Source organism: Armigeres subalbatus, chromosome 1 (assembly GCF_024139115.2).
Source record: "Armigeres subalbatus isolate Guangzhou_Male chromosome 1, GZ_Asu_2, whole genome shotgun sequence".
Classification (NCBI taxonomy): Eukaryota; Metazoa; Arthropoda; class Insecta; order Diptera; family Culicidae; genus Armigeres; species Armigeres subalbatus.
The window spans coordinates 243680453-243702391 of NC_085139.1; the positions used below are offsets into that span (position 1 = coordinate 243680453).

The window sequence follows — 21939 nt, forward strand, 5'->3', positions numbered from 1 at the left end:
ATTAAACTTTTACTAAATTGAAAGTTTACACTACCCGGCGCGGGAGATTTCTCCCACGACTATATCGGCGGCGATGATGGTTGAATGAAGGCGAAAGAAAATCATGCAATGGAATAGCGTGTGAGATTGGTTCTTTTGTTTGGTTGGACTTGCCACCGATGATGAAGGCGTTCATGGTGCGAGGTATAATTAAAATCCGTGAAATTCATAACTCCGGAAATTAGGTAAGTAATTTAGTGTTATGTGTGATTTTGGTTTTCTTTTGAGTCCGTGTTTCGGTGTATTGGAAGTGGCATTTAAATTTCAACCGGTAGATAGTTAAAGAAGAATTAGTGCTCCAGAAAACTATTCGCTTAATATTCGATTTTGTGTTTATAAGGATATAATGCGTGCAGTTCATGGAAGTGGGTCATCTCCAATGTTAAGAAATTTGGAATAGTTCCTACTTATGTAAAGGACTATATTAAAAATGTAGTTTTGAAAAATTTACGGACATTGTGTAGAACTGTTCAGTTAGAGCAAAGATTTTAAAGTACAAGATAGCCCACTCTAGCATATCACATACATGCTACTAGCGAACAACTATTATTGACGGCAGCGCAAACTAGCGGTGAAAAGTCGGACCATTGCAGTAAAAATGATCAAGTTAGCTCTGATTTTTGATTGTTATTGAAATGTCACTGCTTCATCATGAACTCAATTCAACAGTAATGTTTCCAGGCAGTTTGCCGAGATGATGACGTACGCTTCGAAAACCAAAATGTTCAAGAACAAGGCGTTTTATTACCACTTGATGGTACTGCTCCTCCGATTTGGATTTGTTCCTACTTGTAAGGAGGATCAAAATGAAGACACAAAGACGGAAGTGACAAGTAAAAAAATGGGAGAAAGCCTTTGACTCTAATGCTGTCGTTTACATGGTTTCTCCCGCTGTGGAAGATACAAATTTCGTGAAGTGAAACGGTAGTATGATCTGCAGAAGTCAAGATGAAGAGCCAATCATGAGGATGCCTCCACGTTCATTTAATTCAAGTCTACATTAATGGCCTTTGTCACATCTGGGATATTCCAGTACAGATGTCAGGACCTTAGACGCAACTGGATTTTTTCACTTTTTTTGCAACGATTTGGTAACTTGTTACCCTAGTAAGGACCGGGTCTGTGAGACTCCGGAAAATAAACTTAAGCACCAACAAGGAAAGTTATCTTCTTTCCTCGGTAACCGACTCTTAGCTACATACCTTTCCTTTCTCATGCATGCTTATCAATCAATGTGCCACAGCAGATCCCGAACAGACGCATCGAGAGCTTCCTGTCCTTTTCTAATTATTGTAATGTATGAATAAATATGTATGAAAGATTATTATGCTGTGTTTGTAATATTCAAACTATCTTGAAGATGGCTATTAACGTCTTCTGTTGGTCCACCTATGCTTTGAATATTTGATCTGTTATATGTCTATCCGAAACATCTGAAAACTGATCGTGGAGTAGTAATTCCATAAGCTAACCGAAAGGCTTTTACGGGAAATTTTATCAACCGTCTAAGACGAGTTGAATACATTCCACTAAAAAGAGCTTAAAATATTTTTTCTGGGAAATTTTATGTTCCATAGTTCCAAATATCCTCATTGGGACACAAACTTTTAAAGCCTGTCGGGTTAAAGCCTGTTAGTTGGGGGAATGACGGCTTTGGCAGGTTTTGTTCTATTATTGGCAGGGGGTTTTTTATGACTGACTAGGTTCAAATTTGGCCCAAACATTCTTTGCATATCAATGAATATTGTGGACAAATTTCATGAAATTTGGTCTACAAAAACCCCCTGCCAATAATAGAACAAAACCTGCCAAAGCCGTCTTTCCCCCTATATTGTTAATATATAATATTTGGTTAGAGTTAATGTCACTGGGCAGCAGGGACTATGTCCAAGGGCTTGACCAAGGGACTATGGACTATGGGACTATATATCCAAGGGACTATGTCCAAGGGCTTGAGGGCCATCTGCGAGTTGTGGGGCTTGCCTAGGATGTGGTGGGGTTTGACAGTGGGCCATGTTAAACCTCTATAAAAAGCTGCATGTATCCGCAAGTAGGCCCCACCAAAGCGACCGTGTGCCGCTCAAAGCGCACAAGCCCAAGTCCTGGTGTTAGGTGGGACGCTAAACAGCCCTGACACGACGGCCCTCCGACGAGACAGGAGGTTTGCGCAGGCCCAATAAGCCGCCTGGAAAACCAATCATTACGAACAATATAAGAGATAATGCGACTCGATATAATCGGCAAAGACCTAGGAGACGAATACAGGATCACGATTGGAAGCTTGGAACATGGAATTGCAAGTCGCTAGGTTTCGCAGGTTGCGACAGGATGATCTACGATGAATTACATCCCCGCAACTTCGACGTCGTGGCGCTGCAGGAGATTTGCTGGACAGGACATAAAGTGTGGAAAAGCGGGCATCGAGCGGCTACCTTCTACCAAAGCTGTGGCACCACCAACGAGCTAGGAACCGGCTTCATAGTGCTGGGTAAGATGCGCCAACGCGTAATTGGGTGGCATCCAATCAACGCAAGGATGTGCAAGCTGAGGATTAAAGGCCGTTTCTTCAACTATAGCATCATCAACGTGCACTGCCCACACGAAGGGAGACCCGACGACAAGAAAGAAGCGTACATACATACGATGGATGCCCACTGCGGGACGTCAAAATCGTCAGCGGTGACATGAACGCGCAGGTAGGAAGGGAGGAAATGTATAGACCGGTCATCGGACCGGAAAATATGCACACCATATCAAATGACAACGGCCAACGATGCATAAACTTCGCAGCCTCCCGCGGAATGGTAGTCCGAAGCACCTTCTTTCCCCGCAAAAATATCCACAAGGCCGCATGGAGATCACCTAACCAAGAAACGGAAAACCAAATCGACCACGTTCTAATCGACAGTAAATTCTTCTCCGACATCACGAACGTCCGCACTTACCGCAGTGCGAATATTGAATCCGACCACTACCTCGTTGCAGTATGCCTGCGCTCAAAACTCTCGACGATGAACAACACGGGTCGAAGTCGGACGCCGCGGCTTAACATTGGGCGGCTACAATACGATAGACTAGCCCAAGAATACGCGCAGCAGCTGGAAGTGGCACTCCCAACGGAAGAGCAGCCAGGCTGCACTTGGCACGGTGCCCCCGGATCAGAGAAACGACTGGTATGACGGCATATGTGAGCAGTTAGTGGAAGAGAAGAATGCAGCATGGGCGAGATTGCTGGAACACCGCACGAGGGCGAACGAGGCACGATACAAACGGGCGCGGAACAGACAAAACTCGATTTTCCGGAGGAAAAAGCGCCAACAGGAAGATCGAGACCGTGAAGAGACGGAGGAACTGTACCGCGCTAATAACGCACGAAAGTTCTATGAGAAGTTGAACCGTTCACGTAAGGGCCACGTGCCACAGCCCGATATGTGTAAGGACATAAACGGAAACCTTCTTACAAACAAGCGTGAGGTGATCCAAAGGTGGCGGCAGCACTACGAAGAGCACCTGAATGGCGATATGGTAGACAACGGTGGCGGTATGGTAATGAACCTAGGAGCACGCGCGCAGGACATGCGACTTCCGGCTCCGAATCTCCAGGAAATCCAGGAGGAGATCGGCCGGCTGAAAAACAACAAAGCCCCTGGAGTTGACCAACTACCAGGAGAGCTGTTTAAACACGGTGGTGAGGCACTGGCTAGAGTGCTGCACTGGGTGATTACCAAGGTTTGGGAGGAATAAGGTTCTGCCGCAGTAGTGGATGGAAGGTGTCGTGTATCCCATCTACAAAAAGGGCGATAAGCTGGATTGTAGCAACTACCGCGCAATCACATTGCTGAACGTCGCCTACAAGGTACTCTCCGAAATTGTATGCCGCCGACTAACACCAATTGCAGGAGAGTTCGCGGGGCCGTATCAGGCGGGATTTATGGATGAACGCTCTACCACAGACCAGGTGTTTGCCATACGTCAGGTATTGCAGAAATGCCGCGAATACAACGTGCTCACACATCATCTATTTCTCGACTTCAAAGCCGCATATGATACAATCGATCGGGACCAGCTATGGCAGCTAATGCACGAAAACGGATTTCCGGATAAACTGATACGGTTGATCAAGGCGACGATGGATCGGGTGATGTGCGTAGTTTGAGTTTCAGGGGCATTCTCGAGTCCCTTCGAAACGTGCAGAGAGTTACGGCAAGGTGATGGTCTTTCGTGTCTGCTATTCAACATCGCTTTGGAGGGAGTAATACGAAGTGCAGGGATTGACACGAGTGGTACGATTTTCACGAAGTCCGTCCAGTTATTTGGTTTCACCGACGACATTGATATCATGGCACGTAACTTTGAGAGGATGGAGGAAGCCTACATCAGACTGAAAAGCGAAGCTAAACGGATTGGACTAGTCATCAACACGTCGAAGACGAAGTACATGATAGGAAGAGGCTTAAGAGAGGTCAATGTAAGCCACCCACCACGAGTTTCTATCGGTGGTGACGAAATCGAGGTGGTTGAAGAATTCGTGTACTTGGGCTCACTGGTGACCGCCGATAACGATACCAGCAGAGAAACTCCGAGACGCTTAGAAGCTGGAAATCGTACCTCCTTTTGACTCCGCAAGACGCTCCAATCGAATAGAGTTCGCCGCCGTACCAAACTGACTATCTACAAAACGCTTATTAGACCGGTAGTTCTCTACGGACTCTAGACCTGGACGATGCTCGTGGAGGACCAACGCACTCTAGGAGTTTTCGAAAGGAAAGTGCTGCGTACCATCTATGGTGGGGTGCAGATGGCGGACGGTTCGTGGAGGAGGCAAATGAACCACGAGTTGCATCAGCTGTTGGGAGAACCATCCATCGTTCACACCGCGAAAATCAGAAGACTGCGGTGGGCCGGGCACGTAGCCAGAATGTCGGACAGTAATCCGGTGAAAATGGTTCTCGACAACGATCCGACGAACACAAGAAGGCGAGGTGTGCAGCCGGCAAGGAGGATCGATCAGGTGAAAGATGACTTGCGGACCCTCCGTAGACTGCGTGGTTGGAGACGTGAAGCCATGGACCGACCCGAATGGAGAATACTCTTATATACCTCACTGGCCATTTCGGCCATAGTCTGAATAAATAATAATAATACGACACTCGAAAGAACAGCCAATGATTAAAAGAAGGAAATAATTTACAAGAAAATATATTCAGGTGAAACACCAATAAATATAAATGTGCGAAACTCTAAAGAAAAGCGCATGAGCTTGAGCTTGAGCTTGATTGACTGCTCGTAGTTGCTACTCCATTATGACCAGATCAGCTGTTTTTGCACAGGGAACCAACAGATGTTTTGCTTTGGACTAGCACACATCTTCAAAGTACAAGTACTGGTGATCTCATTTGTTAGGTCATACTGGCGCCTGCCACGTCAGAATGCAAGTCAATGTAGGGAAGGGGGAGGAAATGATGATGCAATCACTCGCCCACTGCAAGCCGAATATACCTCTGCACTTGCCACGAGTTCATGCGGAATTTGTTGCAATTTTTGGATTAGGTTCGAGAGGCAGAGGTCCGTCTTGGTTAACGAGCTGCTAATGTGATAGATAGGGGAAGGCAAATTATAGAATTTCTAATTGGATGTAGGAAACAAGCTCTATAGTTTATTTCCAATTCTAGCAGATTACTGTTAGAATAATGAAGTTGAAGGTATACACACTTAAATCCAGAATTTCAGTTCGGTAATAATTTTTACAGATTCTACTCGGTAAAATTATTTTTTTACTGATAGATCAGTTATTTTTCTAGAGTTTACTGATATCTGTAATCATCTATACCGGTTTCTCAGCAAATCTAATGTATATACTGATCATCGGTAGTGAAAATTACCGAGCAATTCGGTAATCCAAATCAGTCAACACTTGTCTAAGACAAAATACCGATCACACAGTAAAAAAGATATGTTTACTGAGCTTACGGTACCATATTTACTGACGTCTCGGTACCCAATGGGGATTACGTGACGCTCAATATGGCGCCATACTTAGAGTTCTCCGAACTACAATATTTTTCGAGATAATCTGTGGCTTGATTCAAGTGCCAGATCGAGTGAAAAAATGTAAGTATCTTTAATTTGAACAATATACTAGTGAAGTTTTTAAAAATATCATTTGTAAAATAGCTTTTATTTGAATTTTCAGCACAATAGAGAAAATGCCGTTTTTAACACCCGTTCATGCCATTGTCAGAACGATTGAAAAAAATTGCAAGACTGTTCCAGACATTGCGCAGACAATTTTTAACGGAATTCCAGAGCTACAAAGAGCTGTTGAAGACAACATTACTGGAATGCGGTAGATTTGTGATAGGGCTAGCAGCTTGCAAAAGGAGAAGCAACCGTTAGAAAATTTTATGTGATAATTTACTTATCAAAGTGTGTGTATAATAATATTTCATCTAATTTTGAATAAATACAAAAATAATAATGGGTAAAACTTTTCTTCATGTTCTATTTAATATTGAGAAATTTGTTGGTGTTTTTTATTACCGAGCCCAGTTCTTTTTAATGAAGATTCGTCGGTACTTTTTAACCGAGTGCCCGGTAAAGATTACCGATATGCTCAGTAATATTAGACATTTTGCCTTCGAGCGCACAAAACCGAGCAGTCGGTAAAAGAGTGATGTTTTTACTGAGGTGACTACGGAGAGCTTAGCTGTTGAGAATTCGGTAATTCGATTACCGAGCTCGTCGAAAAAAAATTAAGTGTCAATAGGAATAGTAATGGAAACGGTATGGAAGTCCATTTCCAGTTCTAGCGACTGCTGGAAATGAGAAATATAGAAAAAGATACAAAGTAGGATAATGGAACGGACCTGGGATTCAACCCACAACCTCCTGCGTATGAGGCAGAAGCAGTAGCCATACGCCTACCAAGACCGCTAGAAACTCTAAAGAAAAGCCCATGATCAAAAAAAGGAAAAATTCTGCAACTAAATATTATCGGGTATAACACAAATAAACATAATTGTGCAATATATTGGTTGATTAATACTAGACGTCATTTTTTATAATTACGACCTCTTATCCCATCTTACCTTTTAACACTTCGATCTTTTGACCTTCGACCTTTTGTCCTACAATTATTAGTTCTATCTTATGTTCTTTCGACGTTTCGTCCTTTCGACCTTTGGTCCTTCGACCTTTCGACTCAGATTATTTTTCGACCTTTTGCCCCTTCGACTCAGATTTTATGTTTCTCCTTTTTGTCCTTTTCACTTTTGTCAAAAGACCGTTGTCCTTCGATGCCCTTCTACCTTTTGACCCTTTGACTTTTTGTCCTATCGACCTTTTGACCTTCGATGTTTTGTCCTTCGACCTTTTGACCTTCGACGTTTTGTCCTACAACCAAGCACACAATGGAACGTAAACTTCAATTGGCAAATTGGAATTAGGATGATGGACAATCTAATAATCGATTAAACATAATCGTATAATCGCATATCTGAAAACATCGCACATTCCTAATGGTTCACTTTATGTCACAAATAAACTTGTAATTGCAAAAAAACGTGTCTGCTACTGCGTGATAAATTTTAATAACCCTATTTTAAATCGCAATGGGTGAAAAATAGGCCGTAAAAAACAACGGAGGCAAAAAAACTTGCTTTGAAGTGCTACAAACAATAACATTGCGATTCTGGTGGAAGCACTTACGGAATTAAAGGTAAGGCAATTTGATCACTTGTTACCATAACCTATATTTTAGGAACCAGTGAAACCATCGGCGGGAAAAAAATGCCAAACCGAATTCAGAGTTCATTGATCTTTAGGATAACGTATCTACCACCGATTTGCTGGTGGACCCGAAAATCGGCTTGGATTCATACATGGAAGGAGCGAGTACAGACACGGACGAAGACTATTTGTCAGAGATACCAACCCCGAATAAACAGCTTATTCGGACGTACTGCCGCAGAAGAACAATCGATGATTTAAAGGCCGACTGGGATACTGAAACGCAGAATATACTTTTCGTGATGAAACAGAGTTTGGAATAATAAGCTACTTCAGAAGGCAGCAAGTTTCATGGTAGGTTATTTGCTTTATTCTTCAGAAATAATAACTCAGTGATTATTTTCTAGGATGCTCTTGTGGAATGGCCGAGCAAGCAAAAAAGTACAAAACTTTGTACAAATCGCTGCTCAAAGAGTACCCGACCAGTTAGTCAGAACAAAATTTTATCACAATTATATCAATATGTGTTACAAATAACAACACTAGCAATATTTGTTTTATAAATTCTCTGTCAAAGATGGAGGAAAGAAAATTTCATGATCGTCATAACATGATTATAACATATAGGCTCCCCCAAACACACGCGACGCGACAGTCACGACGCAATTCTATCGCTTGGCGACAGCGATTCTGTCGCCGTTGGTATGGAAGCGTAAATAGAACATTGCCTGCAGGGATCCAACAATAGAATCGCGGCGACTAGTTGTCGCCGTCGCGGCGAAGAAATCGCTTAGGTCTGGCTCCCCTTAATGTGTTGTGTTTAGATTTATTGAAAAAAAAAATTGCTTACATTTTTGGTAGATAGGAATTGGAAAAAACGAAGTTACCACCTTCAGTATAACCACAGACAAACAGACGTAACACTCGACAAATTTCCATCGTTCACTGATTTACTGGTCAATTCAAATAATTATTAGTTGGCCAATCGATCACTCGTGGCACGCGCATCGTTTTTGCTCAAGTTTGACGTTTGCTCACTACCGCCATCTGGTTCGAGATTTGCCCAACTAACTGAAAGCAGCAGATGTCGTTAGTGTTTGAACGACGATGTATTTGATGAGTAAATGTTCAATGTGTTATGTCTGTTTGTCTGTGGTATAACTGTATAAGTGAACCTACATTCAAAGTTGAACCAGCTGGACAAAGTTGATTGCCTACATTATGGATAATCATAATCTTTTCAATAACATTCTTTCCTCCATCTTTGACAGCATGTATTGTTATTTGTATAACATATTGATTTAATTCTGGTAAAATTTTGTTCTGACTAACTGGTCGGGATAAGGTATTTTCATCACTTTTTATCTAACACATCGAGTTATAGTTTTGTTCAATGAACAACATATTTAGTAATATTTCTGTTAAAACTAGAAGAGATTTTGTTACAACTTTTGATATTTTAACTACTAATTTATTTATTTATTTCGTCAACCGACGTAGACTAGTACATATACAATATACATGTTTTTCTTTATTTTCTTAATGCTATAAATACGGTATTATAGTGTATAAAAATAAAAGTAGTTTGGTTAAGTAGTGTTTAATTTTGCGATTTAATGTAAATTTAGATGTGTAGGTTTCGAATTGTCACAAAATATTTTTTTAGGTTCTGCCGAGACATTGTAAAGTCAATAGTTTCGCAGTGTTGATTATAGATAGCCATCATCTGATTGAGAGGTCCGAATTTTGCATAATTTGTACGGCAGTGATTAATTAAAATGTATGTCGATGACGCAGTTGTCGAGATGGTATGTAGAAATTTAATTTCGATAAAATGTTTGTTGAATCAATACGCTGCGAAACTATATCGTTAATAAATGAAACCATTGCAGTTTCACGACGCTCTTTCAAAGATTGAATGTTTATAAGCTTGCAGCGTGCCTCATATGATGGAAGTGGGAATGTTGTCCAACCTAATTTACGAAGAGCAAATAATAGGAATTGTTTTTGTACTGATTCTAATCTTTCTTCGTGTGCTATTGAAAATGGAGACCATACAATGCTGCAATATTCCAGTATCGACCTTACATAAGCAATATATAATGTTTTAATTGTGTATGGTGTCGGATTTCATTTTTTTTCTTCACTAACAACTAAAACACCGTTTAGGAGAAGCAATATGTTTTTATTTTTTTTCCAATTCTTTGTTTTTTTTACACTTTTCACACACACCCGTTCTCCATAACTATAGTCACAAAACTGAGCTACTTTCTTCTACCTCTATGATGCTGTGAAGCGAATTTCTCGCTCCGCTCAAATACCTTTATTTCTCTGGGCTCTCTCTCTCTTGGAGTAACACTCTAATAAATTCTCAAACATAATAATATAGACAGAATTATTAAACTTTTTCTTTTCGCGCATGTCACGCTTTTTCATTATTATTTCCATTTCAATCAACTAATAACTGGAAATAATCTAAATTTCTATATTGTTATTCCAATATTTTTTTTATATTATTGTACTGATCTCTACATCCTTTCCCTCTTCTACTCTCAATCACTAAACCACATAATATTATAACACATAATATCTACATTAAATTTATTATATTATTCCAAGATATGGCTGGCAAAAGTTGAAGCTCAACGAAATTAAATTAGAACGATAATTTGAATATCAATGAGGCTTACCACGTCCCAGAACAGCAATCCTGCATCAAAATCAGAAAAAAATATCGAAAATCTTCTCCATATCTCATAGTCTATATGTTCTAACTCTGTACGCATATCACTCACTGATGCAATCATGCAATGGATAGAGCTTCCCGGATGAAAAATACAATAGAGTTGCAACAAAATATCATAAAAATACAATACATTTTATTGATGAGCATTGAATTCTATTGTTTTAATATCATACCAATTAAAGTGTCATATTGTCGTTCCATTAGACGTACAAAAAAGTCTATTGCCAGTAAAATATTAACAATAGAATTGCAATATAGGAATGGCAAAAATTTGATCGAGAAAAAATCGATATACATAATAACTAGAAATACTAGAATAAGAGATCGACAAAGACGCCATCTTGTTTCCAATCGAACCGTCAAAAGCGGTTCCATTTCGATTTGTTTACTTTTTGCATCCATAAGAAGCAAGCAAAAACTTCAAGTGCTGTTAGTATTATTTTCTCGATTTCATGCAGTTTCATACGCTACCATTTCGACAGTTTTTCACTCCGCCTGTCTCTGGTTATAGTGTTGCTAATAACAACCCCTATTTTCTATTGTAAAACTGACTTAACAATAGGCGTAATTACTATTTATTACATCGTGCTGCTACAATAATTTATATTGTAATTCTATTGGGATCTTTTTACTAGGGGTACCAGGCCCTAAAACATCAATCCTGCATAAAAATCAGGAAAACAATGAAAATCTTCTCCACATCTCATAGTCTATAAGTTCTAACACTGTGCGCATATCACTCACTGATCTTGGTCATGCGATCATGGATAGAGCTTACCAGGCCCTAGAACATCAATCCTGCATTAAAATCGGAAAAACATTGAAAATCTTCTCTACATCTCATAGTCTATAAGTTCTAACTCTCTATGTATATCACACACTGATCTTGGTCATGCGATCATGGATAGAGCTTAACAGGCCCTAAAACATCAATCCTGCATCAAAATCAGAAAGACATGGAAAATCTTCTCCACATCTCATAGTCTATAAGTTCTAACACTTTACTCATATCACTCACTGATCTTGGTCATGCGATCATGGATAGAGCTTACCAGGCCCTAGAACATCAATCCTGCATCAAAATCAGAAAATTTTGAAAATCTTCTCCCCCTCTCATAGTCTATAAGTTCTAACACTTTACTCATATCACTCACTGATCTTGGTCATGCGATCATTGATAGAGCTTACCAGGCCCTAAAACATCAATCCTGCATCAAAATCAGAAAAATATTGAAAATCTTCTCCACATCTCATAGTCTATAAGTTCTAACACTTTACTCATATCACTCACTGATCTTGGTCATGCGATCATTGATAGAGCTTACCAGGCCCTAGAACATCAATCCTGCATCAAAATCAGAAAAACATTGAGAAACTTCTCCACATCTCATAGTCTATAAGTTATAACTCTCTATGTATATCACTCACTGATCTTGGTCATGCGATCATGGATAGAGCTTACCAGGCCCTAAAACATCAATCCTGCATCAAAATCAGAAAAATATTGAAAATCTTCTCCACATCTCATAGTCTATAAGTTCTAACACTTTACTCATATCACTCACTGATCTTGGTCATGCGATCATTGATAGAGCTTACCAGGCCCTAAAACATCAATCCTGCATCAAAATCAGAAAAATATTGAAAATCTTCTCCACATCTCATAGTCTATAAGTTCTAACACTTTACGCATATCACTCACTGATCTTGGTCATGCGATCATTGATAGAGCTTACCAGGCCCTAAAACATCAATCCTGCATCAAAATCAGAAAAACATTGAAAATCTTCTCCACATCTCATAGTCTATAAGTTCTAACACTTTACGCATATCACTCACTGATCTTGGTCATGCGATCATTGATAGAGCTTACCAGGCCCTAAAACATCAATCCTGCATCAAAATCAGAAAAACATTGAAAATCTTCTCCACATCTCATAGTATATAAGTCCTAACACTTTACGCATATCACTCACTGATCTTGGTCATGCGATCATTGATAGAGCTTACCAGGCCCTAAAACATCAATCCTGCATCAAAATCAGAAAATTTTTGAAAATCTTCTCCACATCTCATAGTCTATAAGTTCTAACTCTCTATGTATATCACTCACTGATCTTGGTCATGCAATCATGGATAGAGCTTACCAGGCCCTAAAACATCAATCCTGCATCAAAATAAGAAAAACATTGAAAATCTTCTCCACATCTCATAGTCTATAAGTTCTAACACTTTACTCATATCACTCACTGATCTTGGTCATGCGATCATTGATAGAGCTTACCAGGCCCTAAAACATCAATCCTGCATCAAAATCAGAAAAATTTTGAAAATCTTCTCTACATCTCATAGTCTATAAGTTCTAACTCTCTATGTATATCACTCACTGATCTTGGTCATGCAATCATGGATAGAGCTTACCAGGCCCTAAAACATCAATCCTGCATCAAAATAAGAAAAACATTGAAAATCTTCTCCACATCTCATAGTCTATAAGTTCTAACACTTTACTCATATCACTCACTGATCTTGGTCATGCGATCATTGATAGAGCTTACCAGGCCCTAAAACATCAATCCTGCATCAAAATCAGAAAAACATTGAAAATCTTCTCCACATCTCATAGTATATAAGTCCTAACACTTTACGCATATCACTCACTGATCTTGGTCATGCGATCATTGATAGAGCTTACCAGGCCCTAAAACATCAATCCTGCATCAAAATCAGAAAAATTTTGAAAATCTTCTCTACATCTCATAGTCTATAAGTTCTAACTCTCTATGTATATCACTCACTGATCTTGGTCATGCAATCATGGATAGAGCTTAACAGGCCCTAAAACATCAATCCTGCATCAAAATCAGAAAAAACATTGAAAATCTTCTCCACATCTCATAGTCTATAAGTTCTAACACTTTACTCATATCACTCACTGATCTTGGTCATGCGATCATTGATAGAGCTTACCAGGCCCTAAAACATCAATCCTGCATCAAAATCAGAAAAACATTGAAAATCTTCTCCACATCTCATAGTATATAAGTCCTAACACTTTACGCATATCACTCACTGATCTTGGTCATGCGATCATTGATAGAGCTTACCAGGCCCTAAAACATCAATCCTGCATCAAAATCAGAAAAATTTTGAAAATCTTCTCTACATCTCATAGTCTATAAGTTCTAACTCTCTATGTATATCACTCACTGATCTTGGTCATGCAATCATGGATAGAGCTTACCAGGCCCTAAGACATCAATCCTGCCTCAAAATCAGAAAAAACATGGAAAATCTTCTCCAAATCTCATAGTCTATAAGTTCTAACACTTTACGCATATCACTCACTGATCTTGGTCATGCGATCATGGATAGAGCTTACCAGGCCCTAAAACATCAATCCTGCATCAAAATCAGAAAAACATGGAAAATCTTCTCTACATCTCATAGTCTATAAGTTCTAACTCTCTATGTATATCACTCACTGATCTTGGTCATGCGATCATGGATAGAGCTTAACAGGCCCTAAAACATCAATCCTGCATCAAAATCAGAAAAACATTGAAAATCTTCTCCACATCTCATAGTATATAAGTCCTAACACTTTACGCATATCACTCACTGATCTTGGTCATGCGATCATGTATAGAGCTTACCAGGCCCCAGAACATCAATCCTGCATCAAAATCAGAGAAAAACATTGAAAATCTTCTCCACATCTCATAGTCTATAAGTTCTAACTCTGTACGCATATCAATCCTGCATCAAAATCAGAAAAATATTGAAAATCTTCTCCACATCTCATAGTCTATAAGTTCTAACACTTTACTCATATCACTCACTGATCTTGGTCATGCGATCATTGATAGAGCTTACCAGGCCCTAAAACATCAATCCTGCATCAAAATCAGAAAAATATTGAAAATCTTCTCCACATCTCATAGTCTATAAGTTCTAACACTTTACGCATATCACTCACTGATCTTGGTCATGCGATCATGTATAGAGCTTACCAGGCCCCAGAACATCAATCCTGCATCAAAATCAGAGAAAACATTGAAAATCTTCTCCACATCTCATAGTCTATAAGTTCTAACTCTGTACGCATATCAATCCTGCATCAAAATCAGAAAAATATTGAAAATCTTCTCCACATCTCATAGTCTATAAGTTCTAACACTTTACGCATATCACTCACTGATCTTGGTCATGCGATCATTGATAGAGCTTACCAGGCCCTAGAACATCAATCCTGCATCAAAATCAGAAAAATTTTGAAAATCTTCTCTACATCTCATAGTCTATAAGTTCTAACTCTCTATGTATATCACTCACTGATCTTGGTCATGCGATCATGGATAGAGCTTAACAGGCCCTAAAACAGCAATCCTGCATCCAAATCAGAAAAATATTGAAAATCTTCTCCGCATCTCATAGTCTATAAGTTCTAACACTTTATTCTTATCACTCACTGATCTTGGTCATGCGATCATGGATAGAGCTTACCAGGCCCTAACACATCAATCCTGCATCAAAATCAAAAAAATATTGAAAATCTTCTCCACATCTCATAGTCTATAAGTTCTAACTCTGTACGCATATCAATCCTGCATCAAAATCAGAAAAATATTGAAAATCTTCTCCACATCTCATAGTCTATAAGTTCTAACACTTTACGCATATCACTCACTGATCTTGGTCATGCAATCATGGATAGAGCTTACCAGGCCCTAGAACATCAATCCTGCATCACAATCAGAAAAACATGGAAAATCTTCTCCACATCTCATAGTCTATAAGTTCTAACTCTGTACGCATATCACTCACTGATCTTGGTCATGCGATCATGGATAGAGCTTACCAGGCCCTAGAACATCAATCCTGCATCAAAATCAGAAAACATTGAAAATCTTCTCCACATCTCATAGTCTATAAGTTCTAACTCTGTACGCATATCAATCCTGCATCAAAATCAGAAAAATATTGAAGATCTTCTCCACATCTCATAGTCTATAAGTTCTAACACTTTACTCATATCACTCACTGATCTTGGTCATGCGATCATTGATAGAGCTTACCAGGCCCTAAAACATCAATCCTGCATCAAAATCAGAAAAATATTGAAAATCTTCTCCACATCTAATAGTCTATAAGTTCTAACACTTTACGCATATCACTCACTGATCTTGGTCATGCGATAATGGATAGAGCTTACCAGGCCCTAGAACATCAATCCTGCATCAAAATCAGAAAAACATGGAAAATCTTCTCCACATCTAATAGTCTATAAGTTCTAACTCTGTACGCATATCACTCACTGATCTTGGTCATGCGATCATTGATAGAGCTTACCAGGCCCTAGAACATCAATCCTGCATCAAAATCAGAAAAATATTGAAAATCTTCTGCACATCTCAAAGTCTATAAGTTCTAACACTTTACTCATACCACTCACTGATCTTGGTCATGCGATCATGTATAGAGCTTACCAGGCCCCAGAACATCAATCCTGCATCAAAATCAGAAAAATATTGGAAATCTTCTCCACATCTCATAGTGTATAAGTTCTAACTCTGTACGCATATCACTCACTGATCTTGGTCATGCGATCATTGATAGAGCTTACCAGGCCCTAAAACATCAATCCTGCATCAAAATCAGAAAAATATTGAAAATCTTCTCCACATCTAATAGTCTTTAAGTTCTAACACTTTACGCATATCACTCACTGATCTTGGTCATGAAATCATAGTGAGAACTCATCAGGCCCTAAAACATCAATCCTGCATCAAAATCAGAAAAATATTGAAAATCTTCTCCACATCTAATAGTCTATAAGTTCTAACACTTTACGCATATCACTCACTGATCTTGGTCATGTGATCATGGATAGAGCTTACCTGGCCCTAGAACATCAATCCTGCATCAAAATCAGAAAAAACATGGAAAATCTTCTCCACATCTCATAGTCTATAAGTTCTAACACTTTACTCATACCACTCACTGATCTTGGTCATGCGATCATTGATAGAGCTTACCAGGCCCTAAAACATCAATCCTGCATCAAAATCAGAAAAATATTGAAAATCTTCTCCACATCTCATAGTCTTTAAGTTCTAACACTTTACCCATATCACTCACTGATCTTGGTCATGCAATCATGGGTAGAGCTTACCAGGCCCTAAAACATCAATCCTGCATCAAAATCAGAAAAATATTGAAAATCTTCTCCACATCTCATAGTCTATAAGTTCTAACACTTTACTCATACCACTCACTGATCTTGGTCATGCGATCATTGATAGAGCTTACCAGGCCCTAAAACATCAATCCTGCATCAAAATCAGAAAAATATTGAAAATCTTCTCCACATCTCATAGTCTTTAAGTTCTAACACTTTACCCATATCACTCACTGATCTTGGTCATGCAATCATGGGTAGAGCTTACCAGGCCCTAAAACATCAATCCTGCATCAAAATCAGAAAAATATTGAAAATCTTCTCCACATCTCATAGTCTATAAGTTCTAACACTTTACGCATATCACTCACTGATCTTGGTCATGTGATCATGGATAGAGCTTACCTGGCCCTAGAACATCAATCCTGCATCAAAATCAGAAAAACATGGAAAATCTTCTCCACATCTCATAGTCTATAAGTTCTAACTCTGTACGCATATCACTCACTGATCTTGGTCATGCGATCATGGATAGAGCTTACCAGGCCCTAGAACATCAATCCTGCATCAAAATCAGAAAAACATTGAAAATCTTCTCCACATCTCAAAGTCTATAAGTTCTAACACTTTACGCATATCACTCACTGATCTTGGTCATGCGATCATGTATAGAGCTTACCAGGCCCCAGAACATCAATCCTGCATCAAAATCAGAAAAATATTGAAAATCTTCTCCACATCTCATAGTCTATAAGTTCTAACACTTTACTCATACCACTCACTGATCTTGGTCATGCGATCATTGATAGAGCTTACCAGGCCCTAAAACATCAATCCTGCATCAAAATCAGAAAAATATTGAAAATCTTCTCCACATCTCATAGTCTATAAGTTCTAACACTTTACGCATATCACTCACTGATCTTGGTCATGCAATCATGGATAGAGCTTACCAGGCCCTAAAACATCAATCCTGCATCAAAATCAGAAAAATATTGAAAATCTTCTCCACATCTCATAGTCTATAAGTTCTAACACTTTACGCATATCACTCACTGATCTTGGTCATGTGATCATGGATAGAGCTTACCAGGCCCTAGAACATCAATCCTGCATCAAAATCAGAAAAATATTGAAAATCTTCTGCACATCTCAAAGTCTATAAGTTCTAACACTTTACTCATACCACTCACTGATCTTGGTCATGCGATCATTGATAGAGCTTACCAGGCCCTAAAACATCAATCCTGCATCAAAATCAGAAAAATATTGAAAATCTTCTCCACATCTCATAGTCTATAAGTTCTGACACTTTACTCATACCACTCACTGATCTTGGTCATGCGGTCATTGATAGAGCTTACCAGGCCCTAAAACATCAATCCTGCATCAAAATCAGAAAAATATTGAAAATCTTCTCCACATCTAATAGTCTATAAGTTCTAACACTTTACGCATATCACTCACTGATCTTGGTCATGTGATCATGGATAGAGCTTACCTGGCCCTAGAACATCAATCCTGCATCAAAATCAGAAAAACATGGAAAATCTTCTCCACATCTCATAGTCTATAAGTTCTAACTCTGTACGCATATCACTCACTGATCTTGGTCATGCGATCATTGATAGAGCTTACCAGGCCCTAAAACATCAATCCTGCATCAAAATCAGAAAAATATTGAAAATCTTCTCCACATCTCATAGTCTATAAGTTCTAACACTTTACGCATATCACTCACTGATCTTGGTCATGCAATCATGGATAGAGCTTACCAGGCCCTAAAACATCAATCCTGCATCAAAATCAGAAAAATATTGAAAATCTTCTCCACATCTCATAGTCTATAAGTTCTAACACTTTACTCATACCACTCACTGATCTTGGTCATGCGATCATTGATAGAGCTTACCAGGCCCTAAAACATCAATCCTGCATCAAAATCAGAAAAATATTGAAAAACTTCTCCACATCTCATAGTCTTTAAGTTCTAACACTTTACCCATATCACTCACTGATCTTGGTCATGCAATCATGGGTAGAGCTTACCAGGCCCTAAAACATCAATCCTGCATCAAAATCAGAAAAATATTGAAAATCTTCTCCACATCTAATAGTCTATAAGTTCTAACTCTGTACGCATATCACTCACTGATCTTGGTCATGCGATCATTGATAGAGCTTACCAGGCCCTAGAACATCAATCCTGCATCAAAATCAGAAAAAACATGGAAAATCTTCTCCACATCTCATAGTCTATAAGTTCTAACTCTGTACGCATATCACTCACTGATCTTGGTCATGCGATCATGGATAGAGCTTACCAGGCCCTAGAACATCAATCCTGCATCAAAATCAGAAAAACATTGAAAATCTTCTCCACATCTCAAAGTCTATAAGTTCTAACACTTTACGCATATCACTCACTGATCTTGGTCATGCGATCATGTATAGAGCTTACCAGGCCCCAGAACATCAATCCTGCATCAAAATCAGAAAAATATTGAAAATCTTCTACACATCTCATAGTCTATAAGTTCTAACACTTTACTCATACCACTCACTGATCTTGGTCATGCGATCATTGATAGAGCTTACCAGGCCCTAAAACATCAATCCTGCATCAAAATCAGAAAAATATTGAAAATCTTCTCCACATCTCATAGTCTTTAAGTTCTAACACTTTACGCATATCACTCACTGATCTTGGTCATGCAATCATGGGTAGAGCTTACCAGGCCCTAAAACATCAATCCTGCATCAAAATCAGAAAAATATTGAAAATCTTCTCCACATCTCATAGTCTATAAGTTCTAACACTTTACGCATATCACTCACTGATCTTGGTCATGTGATCATGGATAGAGCTTACCTGGCCCTAGAACATCAATCCTGCATCAAAATCAGAAAAACATGGAAAATCTTCTCCACATCTCATAGTCTATAAGTTCTAACACTTTACTCATACCACTCACTGATCTTGGTCATGCGATCATTGATAGAGCTTACCAGGCCCTAAAACATCAATCCTGCATCAAAATCAGAAAAATATTGAAAATCTTCTCCACATCTCATAGTCTTTAAGTTCTAACACTTTACCCATATCACTCACTGATCTTGGTCATGCAATCATGGGTAGAGCTTACCAGGCCCTAAAACATCAATCCTGCATCAAAATCAGAAAAATATTGAAAATCTTCTCCACATCTCATAGTCTTTAAGTTCTAACACTTTACGCATATCACTCACTGATCTTGGTCATGCAATCATGGGTAGAGCTTACAAGGCCCTAAAACATCAATCCTGCATCAAAATCAGAAAAATATTGAAAATCTTCTCCACATCTCATAGTCTATAAGTTCTAACACTTTACTCATATCACTCACTGATCTTGGTCATGCGATCATTGATAGAGCTTACCAGGCCCTAGAACATCAATCCTGCATCAAAATCAGAAAAACATTGAGAAACTTCTCCACATCTCATAGTCTATAAGTTCTAACGCTGTACGCATATCAATCCTGCATTAAAATCAGAAAAACATTGAAAATCTTCTCCACATCTCATGGTCTATAAGTTCTAACTCTGCACGCATATCAATCCTGCATAAAAATCAGAAAAACATGAGAAACTTCTCCACATCTCATAGTATAGAAATTCTAACTCTGTACGCATATCAATCCTGCATTAAAATCAGAAAAAAACATTGAAAATCTTCTCCACCTCTCATAGTCTATAAGTTCTAACACTTTACGCATATAACCCACTGATCTTGATCATGCGATCCTGGATAGAGCTTACCAGGCCTAAAACATCAATCCTGCATTAAAATCAGAAAAAAAAACATTGAAAATCTTCTCCACATCTCATAGTCTAGAAATTCTAACTCTGTACGCAAATCAATCCTGCATTAAAATAAAAAAAAAAACCCAGATTAATCCACCTAGCAGTGATGATGCCTTTCTCGTGCATTATATTGAAAAAATCACATTAGAAAGGTCAAAAAAGCTCTTTAGGAGAATAGATCACATTTTTCGATCATTTTGCATGTTTTTGCATTAGTTAAAATGCATTGCCACCATTTTCGGAAAAAAAAATTTTTTCGGTTTTGAATTTTTTTTCCAAGGGGGGACTCTTGGGAAAAAACAATGATTTTTCAATAATTCCAAAATGCAATGTCCGATCGAGCCAATTTTCAATAGCAAACAATGGGACCGCATTCCCCGTCGAATGCAACTTGTTGCGAGTAAATCGGATAATGCTAAGTTCCAAAAAGTGTGTCTACAAAATTTGTACACATACACACATACACACACACACACATACATACATACACACATACAGACATCACCTCAGTTCGTCGAGCTGAGTCGATCGGTATATAACACTATGGGTCTCCGGGCCTTCTATCAAAAGTTCTTTTTTGAAGCAATTTTATAGCCTTTCGGTACAACTTTGTTGTACGAGAAAGGCAAAACATTGAAAATCGTCTCCACATCTCATAGTCTCTAAGTTCTAACACTTTACGCATATCACTCACTGATCTTGGTCATGCGATCATGGATAGAGCTTACCAAGCCCTAGAACATCAATCCTGCATCAAAATCAGAAAAAAACATTGAAAAACTTCTCCACATCTCATAAGTCTATAAGTTCTAACTTTGTACGCATATCACTCACTGATCTTGGTCAGTGACGTACCAACCCGATCGATTATTGGATCTCTCAACTGATCCAACCGGATCAAACGTCCACAAGCCATCTGTGACGCACCAACCCGCTCATGGATTGGATTTTCTCTCAACTGATCCAACCGGATCAAACGTCCACTTGAATGCAAAAGGCATCAGTAACGCACCAACCCGATCGAGGATTGGATTTTCTCTCAACTGATCCAACCGGATCAAACGTCCACAAGCTATCTGTGACGCACCAACCCGCTCAAGGATTGGATTTTCTCTCAACTGATCCAACCGGATCAAACGTCCACTTGAATGCAAAAGGCATCAGTGACGCACCAACCCGATCGAGGATTGGATTTTCTCTCAAATGATCCAACCGGATCAAACGTCCACTTGAATGCAAAAGGCATCAGTAACGCACCAACCCGATCGAGGATTGGATTTTCTCTCAACTGATCCAACCGGATCAAACGTCCACTTGAATGCAAAAGGCATCAGTAACGCACCAACCCGATCGAGGATTGGATTTTCTCTCAACTGATCCAACCGGATCAAACGTCCAC

The 21939-nt window shown here is 39.0% G+C and overlaps 1 protein-coding gene across 1 annotated transcript in view; it reads right to left on the reverse strand.

Annotated features, from left to right (window-relative positions):
* LOC134206233 (mucin-2-like) overlaps positions 1-21939 on the reverse strand; it is a 310180-nt gene that overhangs the window by 17060 nt on the left and 271181 nt on the right. The gene's annotated exons all lie outside the window — the stretch shown is intronic.